The sequence below is a fragment of the Mastomys coucha genome, unplaced genomic scaffold, assembly GCF_008632895.1.
Source record: "Mastomys coucha isolate ucsf_1 unplaced genomic scaffold, UCSF_Mcou_1 pScaffold4, whole genome shotgun sequence".
NCBI classification, from domain to species: Eukaryota; Metazoa; Chordata; class Mammalia; order Rodentia; family Muridae; genus Mastomys; species Mastomys coucha.
Window position 1 is genome coordinate 23,275,010 of NW_022196910.1, and position 11,092 is coordinate 23,286,101.

Below are 11,092 nucleotides of genomic sequence, written 5' to 3' on the forward strand. Positions count from 1 at the left end.
CCAACCAAAGCAGATTCTGAGCATAATACCATGTGAAAACGGAACAAAGGGGCCTTGGGCTGTAGCTCAGGCACTTGCTTAGCATGTGCAAGCATGGATCTCATCCCTAGCACTGCAAGAAGAAAAACCCCAAAAAGCCAAAATCCAAACAACTAAAAGCAGCCTGGATGTGCCAGGCATTGTGGTCCTTGCCTTTTCTCTGGGCACTTGGGAAGTTAAGCCAGTAAGATTGCTGTGTGTCCAAGACCAGCCTGTCTAAAAAAACCAATTCTTTTTCCTTTGGGTGGAATACAGGTGACATTTTGTTTGTTTGTTTGTTTGTTTTTACAATTTCTTGTATTTTTAAATGTTTTGTCAGGAGCATATCTCATTTTATTAAGGTTATAATGTTTTTGTTTTGTTTTGGTTTTTTGAGATAAGGTTTCTCAGTGTAGCCCTGGCTGTCCTGGAACTTACTCCGTAGACCAGGCTGGCCTCAAACTCAGAAATCCACCTGCCTCTGCCTCTCAAGTGCTGGGATTAAAGGCGTACGCCAACATTGCCCGGCTAAGGTTATGATGTTATTTGTGTGATTTTCCTGCACTAAGTTAACATTAATTGATAAGGATAAAAACACTCTAATCCCACTAAAGATAACAATATAACATTCTGGGAGAAACTGGTATGTAACGAATGCATTTGCTCCAGACCGCTGGCATTCAGCCTGTTAGCAAACCAAGTATCAAGTCCCTAGCTTTCTGGTTCACTTTGTTTAACCTCTTCCACGACAGGCATAGTCCATTTGAAAGTCCTCACCTTTCTTTTCCATTAGCCCTTCCCGTCCCAACTTGCTGTTTGATTGCTTTACCTTGGAACCAATGAGCACGAAGGAAGGAACAAATGGGGCGGGTCAAATGTGAAGGTACAGGAGGGCTTCTTTTTCCCTTACTTCTCTCTCTGAGGGTAGGAGGGACAAGTTCTGAACTGCCAAGCAATTTCACATAGCTCAGACGCACTGACTGGTGCCAGTAGAGCTGATGACCCAGTTGTGGGAGTAGAGATGAACTCCCGTTTTTAGTCCTAAGAAAGAGAGGCTGAGGGAGAGGGAGAGGGAGAGGGGAAGGGGGAGGGGGAGGGGGAGGGAGGGAGAGAGAGAGGGAGAGAGGTGGTGCTGGAGCTTGTAACACTGTCCGTCTCCCCAAGTCCTTTCAGAATGATTAATATTGCCTCACTAACATTTTGTGAACTCAGTCAAGGCCTTCTTGAAGCACAATACCCAGCAGCCATTTTGGCAGCAAAGCTTAGCTGAGAATACAGGGCAACCTATCTGAAGCCCGTTTTTCGACTCTGTTTGCTCCCAAGAACACCAACATTTCTTTTAAAGTAAAAATTATATTCGGTGTTACAAAACAGTGATTTCTCGGTCTCATTTAAAACACTGGGCAAGAAAACTGTCTCTAGGAAAAATTGCCTTTGCTGTTGATTTCATAACATACAATTTGTGCAATTATAAGACAAGCCGCCTAAGTACTACTTGTATGGAAGAAAAATAAATATTTGCAAGCTGGGAAAGAACAATGACCGAAGCATGTCCAGGGCTCAGCTTTCCCTGGGGCTCCACAGAGGCTGGCAGACAAGCCTTGAAATGAAGGTTTCCAAACAAGGCAGGGAGACAAGAGGGACCCAGGCAACGAAGGTCATGTTCACAAGCAGCCTTGTGTGAAGTGGGGGTGGGGTGGAGTTGAAGCAAAAGAAAACTGCTTATGGTAACTGAGAGGTCAGAGACACAGGCCTTGGATACAGCACAGATGCCCAGACAGGAGGCTAAAGAAAGAATCAGTGTGTACCCAAGGGCTGGAAAGGTGGTTCAGTGGTTAAGAGCACCAGTTGCTCTTCCAGAGGACCCGGGGGGTGGGGGGGTTGTTGTTGTTGTTGTTTTTGTTGTTGATGATGATGTTGTTGTGGTTTGTTTGTTTGTTTTGAGGCAGGGTTTCTCTGTGTAGCCCTGGCTGTCCTGGAGCTCACTGTAAACCCAGGCAGGCCTTGAACTCACAGAGATCCCATCCTCCCCAGTGCTGGGATTAAAGGCATGGGCCGCCACCACCTGGCTAGGACCCAGGTTTGGTTCCCTGCATTTCTGTGACTCTAGTTGCAGTAGGTCTGACAACTTTATCTGGCCTCTTCAGGTAACACACATACAAGTGGTGCATGTGCAGGCCAAACATCCATACATATCAAATAATTTAAAACTATAAAAACAAACAAACAAACAGAAATATCGACTGGAGGTACCTGAGTTGGATCCAGCCAGCACAGCTACTTTTGAAGTTTGAGAAGTAGATTCTTTCAGGTGAGCCAGGCTTTCTGTCTATATCACACACCTATGTGGGTGTTTTGAACTCCCTGACTTTGAACCCTTACCTGCATCTGTGTGCTTGCCAGCCAGGCTGGCTTTGAACTCCTGTTCCTTCTCCAGCTTCCAAGTGCTGGGCTTTCAGGCATGTGGTATCATGCCCGACAGATACTTAGAATCTATAGGACTTAGAAACTGATAGATGTGGAAGATGATGAAGAGTTCTAAAAAACTGCTTTCCCAGGCTGGAGAGACAGCTCAGCGGTTAAGAGCACTGACTGCTCTTCTGAAGGTCCTGAGTTCAAATCCCAGCAACCATATGGTGGCTCACAACCATCTGTACAGCTACAGTGTACCCATATACATAAAATAAAAATAAATAAATCTTTAAAAAAAGAAAAAAGAACTGCCCTGCCCAGGGCATCAGTTGGCGGTCATTTACAAGACAAGGCTTTGCTGAAGGAGTAGAAAGGTGGACTGAGCTTACATCATGCAGTTATGATGGCCCTGTGGGGCAGTTCTGCCAAGACGCCTAGTGGGCTAGACACCCAAGGACGCGAGATTTCATTCCTCATCTAGCTCCAACCCAAGCTGTTGGACACTGTGTGTATACTAGCTTCTCTGTGTCCCAACAAAAAGCCAGCTTTCTGCTCTCGCTTGGTCCCACCTACCTCCGTTCTCTGGTTGTATCCATCCTGCATGGGGTTTAAGGAGGAGGGGTGGGGCTCTGTGTTTTCTACTTGTGACACGCCCTCCATCCCTCTCTTCAGTTGCCTCATGATTGTTGGTACTGTTGTTAGCAGGCAATTGGGTCAGCGTTATCAACTGCCCAATAGCCTGTGCTGAGATTGGCGGGCTGCATGCAAATGTGAATAAGCACCATACAGCTGATGCCCAGCCTTAGCTGTGAATAGACCTGGCACAGGTGTCCCAGTCACATGAAGACCAGCTGACTACTCTGTCAGAAGCTTTTCAGGACAAGTGTAAAGAACAGCTACTTTTCTGGAATAAAGTATTTGTATGGCATTGTCTGAAGCCCTTTCCTATGGATCCAATTCATTGTTCCATGTTGGTACTTAGAAGCTGTTGCAAAGTATAAGACAAATGGCTAGCAAGTGCATACCTTCTGGGACTGTCTTAGGGTTTTATTGCTGAGAAGAGACACCATGACCAAGGCAAGTCTTATAAAAGAAAACATTTAATTGGGCCTGGCTGACAGTTTCAGAGGTTCAGTGTTGTGGTAGTTTATTAAGTTCTGCTCTAATCTCTCGGGCAGAGCACATTCCTTGCTTGACACCCGCCCAATGTTCTAGACACACACACACACACACACACACACACACACACACACACGCACACGCACACACACTCACAGGCCTTATATTTATTATGTTTTAAACAACACAATAGCTAGACACTTCCAAACCTCCCTGCGGCTAACACACTCTCTCCTCCGATACTCCTGAATCATTTCTTACTAAATTCGATAACATCCTGGCCTCCCCGGACCCAGGCCAGCAACCCTCCAGGGCCGTGATCTCTGACTCTTACATGTTGGCATTCTCTCTGTCCTGCACTTCTCAGGGCTGATCTTTCTGCTTCCCTGGCATGGCAGTTCTAAATCCTTCTTCTCTCTTCCTTGGGTCCCCTTTCCGCGGGGAAATCTAAAGCCCTGCCTCTGTCTCCCTTCCCAGCTATTGGCTGCCTGCAACTTTATTAACCAATTAGAGCCAACTGGAGGCAGGGACCCGAGGCATCTTACATGCAGACATGTGAATTCCCTTGTAATTTGGGAACCCAATTAACATAATACAAGCAATAAACCAAACCCACAGTAGTTTAGTCCATTATCATGGACTTCTACCTCAGACCCCTTACTGAGAGATCCGAGAGTTCTACATATTGATCCAAAGACAGCCAGGAGACTGTCTTCTAAAGGCAGGGGTTGGGGGTGGGGGTTGGGGATATCTTTTTCCACACTGAGTGGAGCTTGACCATAGAAACCTCAAAGCCCACGCCCACAATGATACACTTCCTCCAATGAGGCCACACCTCCTAATAGTGCCTCTCTGCATGGGCCAAGAGTTCAAACATATGAGTCTATGGGTCCAAACCTATTCAAACCACCACAGGAACCTTCTCAAGAGGTGGGACTCTATCTGTACCCTCCCATGGAACTGTGGGATGGATCCAGGAGAATTGCATACTATTCTTTGGGCTAGTAAGGGATATTTGGTTGAAGGATAAGGCGAGGTTCTTTGAAGCACAGTTGGATGTCTTTGAATACTTAGGTTTACTTTAATTGCTATCATGCTTGTTAAAGAAAATTAGAGGAAAAAATAAGAAAAAACAATTGAGATTATGTACAATTGGAGATTTTGTTTCTTACTTAAGGATGTGTACTCATCTTAATTTCTTTTCTTTTCTTAATTTTTAAATTTATTTTATTTTATGTGGTGTTTTGTCTGCATGCATGAATGTGTATGATGTGTGTACCTGGTGCCTACAAAAGACAGACAAGGGCACCTAATCCCCTGGGATTGGAGTCAAATACTTATGAGCTGCCACATGGGTGTTGAGAATCAAACCGGGTTAATCTGAAGGAGCAACCAATGCCCTGAAACACTGAACCATCTCTCCGTCCCTCTTTGTCTCTTTTGTTGTAGCTGTGATAAGATATTCTGACAAAAACAACTTAAGGGAGAGTAGATTTATTTTGGTTCATAGTTTAAGGTACAGTCTGGGGTGGTGGGGAAATCAAGGCAGCAAGATTATAGAACAGATGGTCACATAGCATCCATAAGAAGCAAATAACAGGCTGGGCAGTGGTGACGCACGCCTTTAATCCCAGCACTTGGGAGGCAGAGGCAGGGGGATTTCTGAGTTCAAGGCCAGCCTGGTCTCCAGAGTGAGTTCCAGGACAGCCAGGGCTACACAGAGAAACCCTGTCTTGAAAAACAAAACAAAACAAAAAAAGAAGCAAAGAACAATAAATGCATGCAGCTACTCAGCTCCAAGAGCCTAGGGGGAATGGCGCCGCCCACAGTGGACAGGTCTTTCTACTTCAAGGTAATCAGGTTAGTAACTGGGCATATTTCAGATGATTCTAGATTCTGTCAAGTTGACAGTTACAATAACTATGATAGCTGGGCGATGGTGGCAACGCCTTTAATCCCAGCACTTGGGAGGCAAAGGCAGGCGATTTCTGAGTTCGAGGCCAGCCTGGTCTACAGAGTGAGTTCCAGGACAGCCAGGGCTATACAGAGAAACCCTGTCTCGAAAAACCAAAAAAAAAAAAAAAAAAAAAAAAAAAAAAAAGAAAAGAAAACCAGTAACTATGATAATACTCAATGTGATGGTGAATATGCTCAGCCCAGAGAGTGGCATAATTTGGAGGTGCGGCCTTGGAGTGGGTGTGGCCTTGTTGAAGGAAGTGTCTCACTGTGGGCATGAGTTTTAAAGTCCCCCATCCTGGGCTGGAGAGATGGCTCAGTGGTTAAGAGCACCGACTGCTCTTCCGAAGGTCCTGAGTTCAAATCCTGGCAACTACATGGTGGCTCACAACCATCTGTAAAGAGATCTGACATATTACATATAATATCTGACATTATTACATATAATAAATAAATTAAAAAAAAAAAACAAAAACAAAAACAAAACAAGAAAAAGACCCTCATCTGGAAGCTAGTCTTCTAGAGGCCTTCAGATGAAGATGTAGAGCTCTCAGCTCCTCTTACACCATGCCTGCCTGGATGCTGCCATGCTTCCTGCCTTGATGATAATGCACTGAACCTCTGAACCTGTAAGCCAGCCTCAATTAAATGTTGTCCTTTATAAGAGTTGCATTGGTCATGGTGTCTGTTCACAGTGGTAAAATCCTAACTCAGACACTCATTAAATGTTCTCTTTAACCCCTCTCTTTCTCAAACGACAGCCTTTCAGGTAGTAGGCAAGTGTTCTACTATTGTACTACACTTCCCAGTCCTTGAGAAGTTTCGGTCAGCGGGCATGGTGTGCGTATCTGAATCTCAGCGCTCGGAGACTGAGGCAGGAGAATCCTGAGCTTCAGGTCAAGCGAGGCTATTTCGGGGAAACTGTCTCAAAACAAACAGTCCAAGCCAAGCCAAATCGCAAGCATTCCTTCTATCTTTAAAGGCTACGCGTCAAGATTGGAGGGGCACTAGTCCCACTCCAGAAAGTTCCCTCAATCCTTTCTACACAATCTCTTACTCTCTCCACCCTCTCAGACTGCCACTGTATTCATTTCTATCACCACAGATTGCCTTTGCCTATTCACACGAATAAAAATAGTTCTTTTTTTTTATTTTTTAAAAGATTTATTTTATTATATGTAAGTACACTGTAGCTGTCTTCAGACACACCAGAACAGGGTGTCAGATCTCATTACAGATGGTTGTGAGCCACCATGTGGTTGCTGGGATTTGAACTCAGGACCTTTGGAATAGCAGTCAGTACTCTTACCTGCTGAGCCATCTCACCAACCCATAAAAATAGTTCTTTAAACCTAGTAATGTGAACGATTTCTACCTCAATGTTTATCTAGAACTCTTTCTTTCCCTTCTCTTCCCTTCCTTCTTTTTTCTTGTTTTGAGATAGGATCTTACTCTGCAGCCTATGATGGCCCCCAAATCAGAGCAATTCTTCTGTCTCAGCCTCTTGAGAGCTTATGTCACAGGTCTATGCTCACAATATCACTTTCGATTGAAAAATAATATTGCTTCTATGCATGCTCTAACATGTACACACACTCAAACTCATACTCACACACCCATACACATCCACACAAATGCCCATACACACATCCTCTTACCCCCATACACATACTCACACATACACACACATATACTCACACCCACTCACACTCATGCACCCACACATCCATACACCTACTCACATACCCACACACCACACGCACCCATACACACACACACACACACACACACACACACACACACACACACAGTTCCACACCCGCACACCAACCCGTTTCTCATTGATGGGGATTTGGTTTCATCTGTCCTTTCTCTGCCACCTTCCTTCCATTTTACTTGACACACAGCATGGTTAGCAATATCTTTATGGGTACATCTTTGCACACACACTTGTTTCTGTAGGCAACATCCCTAAAACTGGAATTTCTGTGTCAATAAATGGACATCTCAAACCACATTGCTAAAAGACACTCAGAAAAACTATCTCCAGACACCTCAGATTACTCTGAGTTTGGGGCTATCATAGTTTACGTAGAAATTTCCAGGTCAGCCTGGGCCACATCATATCTCAAAACAAGAAAAAGAAAGAAGGAGACGAGTTTTTTTCTGACACTGTGGCAAACCCTGAGTTGAGAAAGGGGTGGGAGTCTTTGTTGCTGGTGCACTTCATATTTTAAATATGACAATTGGTTTTAATCTATATTCCTCTCATTAGTAATGGGGTCGACCACTTTCTTCTGAGAAAAGTTTCACCATGTCACTTTACAGTGGAAATGAGGTTGTTATTTTTTTTTTTAAATAAACTTTCTAATGATCAATATACTGGTCATGGAAAGATGTGATCAGATTGAAGACAGGAAGATAAAAATAGAACAATTTGGAAATCTGCAAGCTCAACTTTCTTTCAGCTTTATTTTTAGCCAATGATCTCTCCTATAATCTTGTTTTTAAAATAGCTTTTGCTGTTTTAGACAATAGTTTTATTTACTTTTAGAAAGACTTCGATTCTGCTTGAGGGAAAAATAAGTGTAGTCAGAGAGAGAGCCACGGAGCTGGTGCCCAGGCAAACTCCCTTGTCCTCAGCTAAGTCCAGCAACAAAATTCGGTTCTTTGTGCCAAATCCCTGCGTAGGCTGATACTGTCTTTCTAGCTCACTGTTACTTTATTTCAAACTGTAATTAACATCAACAACATATGTTTATCTTGCCTGATGTTTTTCATAGAACCATGGGCATTTTATTGTATTTGTGTATCTGTGCTCATGCGTGAGTGTGCAGGTGAAGGTCAACAGCAAGCATCTTTCTCAGCTGCTCTCCATCTTACTTTCTGAGACTAGGTCTCTCACTGAACTTGGAGTTCACTAATTGGCAACACTAGCTAGCCAGTGAGTTCTGGATTCACCTATCTCTCATACTGGTGTTTGTCCTGTGTTGTGTCCCATCCAGTCTCTGCCCCTCAACACACACATACTGGAGTTATACATGTTTACCACCATGCCTGGCTTTTACATGGGTGCTGGGGATAGGAACTCAGGTCCTGGTGCTTATTTGGCAAGTATTTTCCTGCCTGAACTATTTCCCTAGGCCCATGTATTAGGTTTTAAAGGAAATAAGAAGCTGTCAAAGCTTCACTTAGGGCTTAGTTGAACCTGGATTATAAGGTCCTTGGTAGAATGTGGGGCTTGATTAAATACCTCAAGGTTCCATTTAAGACATAAAACTTGGGGCTGGAGAGATGGATCCCCAGATAAGAGCACAGGCTGCTCTTCTAAAGGACATGGGTTCAATTCTTAGCACCTGTTATGGCAGCCCACAACTGTCTATACCTCCAAGATCTGACAGCTTCACACAGACATACATGCAAGCAAAACACCAGTGTACATGAACTAAAAATAAATTATTTTAAGAAAGTTTAAAAAAGACATTAAACTCAAAATAAAAATTATTATCATGACTCAAAATGTTAGTAACAATTTTACTATAATGACTTTAATGGAGAAAATAAACCACCAAAAAAAAAAAATGTTTTTGAGCTACTGAGAGAGTCACGTGCAGACCAAAGTGTTGAGTTTGAAATTCAGCTTCACTATGCATTAACGCTGGTTAATTGCTACTTGTTAATTACTAATTAACGCTAGCTAATTACTTTCCTCCAAATTTATTTCCTATTTTTTTTTTTTTGTGGTTGTTTCTTCTGTTATCCACTCCCTTTGTGTAGCCCTGGCTGTCCTAGAAATCCATCTATAGACCAGGCTGGCTTGGCTTCAAACTCAGAGCCCTACCTGCTTCTGCCTCCTAAGTACTGATATTAAAGGTTTGTGCCATTGTCATCTGGGTTTTGTTTTCTATTTTATAAAGAGGGGATAATAATATTGTATATCTTCTTGGAGTGTTACAGTAAAAAATAGAAAGCTCTTAAATCATTGTCTGACCCAGGAAATATCCATGGCAAATAGTGGCCTTCTTCTTCTTCTTCTCTTCCTCCTCCTCCTCCTCCTCCTCCCTCCTCCTCCTCCTCCTCCTCCTCCTCCTCCTCCTCCTCCTCCTTCTCCTCCTTCTCCTTCTTCTCCTCTTCCTCCTCCTCCTCCTTCTCCTTCTCTTCCTCTTCCTCCTTTTTCTTACTTCTTCTTTACAACCCAAAGGAGAATGTATAGCATCAAATGAACATAGCCATGGCTCTGTCCTCCATCAACCCACTCTAATACATACTTAAAACTTTGAAACTGATAGTTCATATTATCAAGTAAATGAGACTCTAACTTCCTCTTTCTACCTGGGTGGACATAGTCAACAACTCTCTATAGGTCCTTCCTCACAACTAAACTGCCTTCTCAAGTTGGTGGGTGCTTAAGTCACGCAGTGACCAGATGGTCTGGGTGCCCTGACTTCCCAGGGTCATGGACTAAAAAGAGAAACAGATAACTTATGAGTTGCTTCAGTAAGTTCAGAATAATGCTGGGCCTGAAGATCAAAGAGCTTATAAGGACTGGGGTCATAGCCCAGCAGTAGAGCATGCACTTTGCATGCAAGCAGTCCTGAGTTTAATCTCTAGCAGCAGCAACAACAATACACATACACGTACACACATACACAGGGGGGCGGGAGAGGGAAGGAGGGAGGGAGGGAGAGAGAGAGAGAGAGAGAGAGAGGGAGGGAGGGAGGGAGGGAGGGAGGGAGAGAGAGAGAGAGAGAGAGAGAGAGAGAGAGAGAGAGAGAGAGCTTTCAGAGGAATAAGATAAGAGAGGGACCCCTGAAGTAACTTGAGAATATTCTCCTCTGTAGCCATAAGACCTAGGGGTTTTACTTCTGTTGGTTGTCTTGGGCTATTTTTCTGGGGGGGAAGGGAGCATGTTTGACTTTTTTTTTTATGAGCTGAGCTGTGACCTCACTGTCTATCTCAGTAGTGATGTGCAGAGTTTTGATTCTGACTTTGTGCCTCCTACTTTGATAACAGTAATTTGCCAGTCCACCTGGAGTTCTCAAAATAGACAAGCTCCGTAGACTTGCTGGATGCATTACACATGAGCCTACTTCAGAATATGAGACTGGTGTAGCAGGCAGAGTGGAGCACCTGTCTATAAACCCAGACTGGAGGAGGTAAAAGCTCAGGAGCTCAAGGTCATCCTTAGCCACTTAGCAAGTTCCAAGCCAGCTGGGACTAGGTCAAACCCAAAACAAACAAATGCAAATTTTAAAAGAGACAAGATGTACAGCTGTGATATCTTAAATTTTACAAGAAATTTCCAGTAATGAAAATATGCTTCTAAATGTGTTAATGTGAAAGATAGGTTAAGGTTTTATGGTTTTGTTTTGTTTTTGTTTATTTGGAACCAAATATTAATTGCAAATAAACCATATGTTAAATATAAAAGTCTACTACTATAAAGGGGAATGAATCTCTGCCTCTCTGTCTCTCTCTTTCATATATATATATATATATATATGTACATATATATATATATATATACATCCTTATCTCCCTATCTATCTATCTATCTATCTATCTATCTATCGAGAGTATTATTCCT